We start from the raw sequence: 2,742 nt of genomic DNA on the forward strand, positions 1-2,742 counted from the left end.
ATCTGATGTGGAAGGCTGTGTTGACGAAGCCTCGCTATTTGGACAGTGAAAATGCATCATGGCCACATATTATGCAGTTCTCATCAATATGATATTGTGTGAGACGAAAATAAAATCAATGCAAGTCCAACTGTATTTTTTCAGTGACGAGAGTGAGTGAGTGAGTTAATAGTCACATCGGTACCATCCCAGCCGTATCGTGACGATAACATTCAACATTTAAATGGAATTTATGCATATTCTAAAAAATCTGTCGACAAAGGACAGTAGAATAACTAGAATATCACAGATATACATGTGAAAGTAGTAATTAAATATAAACCATTTTAGCTAGAAGGGACAACGCAATATAAAAAATAGGCTACAAATCGCCAACAAGTGACGGTTGATCCCCACACTAGGGATGATGGGGACATCCCTCCAGCCGCTGACGATTGTAAGAAATATTATAGGCAAAGTGAAAATAACAATAATTACTACGTTTAAAATCCTGAAAAGTTTAAATTTACTTTGAATGTTTCAGGACTCTAAGGAGGACAAACCTCTTACAATACTTCAACCCCCTTCGAGGGTAGAGCCACTAAAAAGGCATTTAATCAATCTAATTCTTTTAAAAAGCAATAATTAAATGATAACTGACTTGATTAAAAAGATCCTTCATAGTTCGGGATTTGCAATATGTATCCCTTGTGATGGAATATTCAACGCAGTCAAGCAATACATGATTGACTGTCATTCTTCCATCACAAGGGATAAATATTTCAATGTCAAAACCGTAAAGGATCATTGTACAAACGTTAGTTCTCATTTCATTACTGTTTGGGGTTTTTTTTAAAGAAATTGATGTTTTGGCTGTTTTGAATTGTGTGTTCTGTAGATAGGTGTGTTTTAATTATTGGTAGTTTAGATTAGTAACTTGAATTGTTAATGTCTGTACCCTCAAAGGGGGTTGAAGTAGTGTAAAATTATTGTCCTCCTGAGAGGGTACGTAAGTCCACAAACATTCACAGTAACTTTAGTTGTACCAGGTTTTTTTAATCGTAGTATTCCTAATTTTGGTTACCATTCTGTATACTCGCCAGTGGCTGAAGGGATGATGTAAATCCAACTAGGGTCCATGCAGCTAGCAAAGGTACTGTAAGTCCCCATGGTCCCTAGTGTGGTGATCTACCTTCACTTGCTGGAGATCTATAGCCTGTTTTCATGCTGTATTGTCCTTATAGGTGAACTGTTGTAATTTAATTACTAGTTTTATATTCTCTGTGATTTTCTACTTGGTTTTACTGACCTTCGAATTCTATAACGTGCCGTTAATTAATATGTAGTTTTGTAACTAATTGCTCTCGTCACGACATGGCTGAAATATTGCCGATGTGACGTTAAATATTAACTCAGTCACTGCATACATTTTTGTCGTAAATACAAAAAAACATAAACACCCCGAACTATCTCTAGATGGCACGCCAATTAAAGTTGTGAAGGGAGCTAAGTTCTTGGGTCTAATCTTTGATTCACACTTAAGGTTTTTACCGCATATCACTTAAAACTAAATGCCTGAAAGCACTTGACTTGTTGAAAGTGGTTTAAAATTCGAAATGGGGAGGGGATCAAGGTTCCCTTCTCCATCTATATCGATCAACCGTGCGTTCTAAACTCGATTATGGCTCCATTATGGTGGAGCCTGCAAAAGCAACCTTAAACTTCTTGATTCTGTCCACCATCAAGGCTAAAGACTTGGGTCTTTTAGAACTTCGCCTATTGAAAGTCTTTTACGTTGAGGCTGATGAACCATCTCTTGAGCAGCGTCGTATAAAGTTAGCTTTACAGTACACTACTAAATCATACTCTAATGAATGTAACCCTGCCTATAACTGTGTTTTCAATCCCCTTTATGAGGAGACCCGTGAAGGTCCCGGGGTAGAATAGGCCTTCAGCAACCCATGCTTGCCATAAAAGGCGACTCAGCTTGTCGTAAGAGGCGACTAACGGGATCGGGTGGTCAGACTAGCTGACTTGGTTGACACATGTCATCGGTTCCCAACTGCGCAGATCGATGCTCATGTTGTTGATCACTGGATTGTCTGGTCCAGACTCGATTATTTACAGACCGCCGCCATATAGCTGTAATATTGCTGAGTGCGGCGTAAAACTAAACTCACTCACTCACCTTTATGAGGATTTCTACAACAATAAATCTTCTCTTATTCCGCCTCTAGGACATAGAATTAAACCATTTCTTTCTTCGGCCGGCAATGAAAAACAAAGCTCCCTCCCATCTTCTTTCTTTTTCTCCTTTGCAGTTGGTTAGGCACCAAGTGGTCCTAACATTAACTTCATTTACAAAATCAGAAACTAATGAATTACAATATAAACAAGAATATAATCAATTAAAAACTATTATAGCAATTACAAACCCTTATTTACAGATGGTTCCAAGGACGGTGGCGCAGTAGCTTGTGCCACTGGCCACGTTTCATTGTGATAAGACACCTTTGAAGTTGAAGTTTGCTGTATCCAAAGGTATTCAAGGCATTGCTGGGGATGTGAAGAACATAAGACGCTTACGTTCGGGTGCCCTCCTAGTCAAATGCGGGAAAAAGCAGCAAGCAACAAATCTGATGAATATTAAATCTTTCGTGGGCATTCCCGTCACGGTTTCTGCACACAAAACCTTGAATACAAGTAAAGGTATCGTGAGAGATAGAGATCGATTGTTGGATGACATGTCGGAACTAGATATAG

The sequence above is a fragment of the Haliotis asinina genome, chromosome 13 (assembly GCF_037392515.1).
Source record: "Haliotis asinina isolate JCU_RB_2024 chromosome 13, JCU_Hal_asi_v2, whole genome shotgun sequence".
NCBI classification, from domain to species: Eukaryota; Metazoa; Mollusca; class Gastropoda; order Lepetellida; family Haliotidae; genus Haliotis; species Haliotis asinina.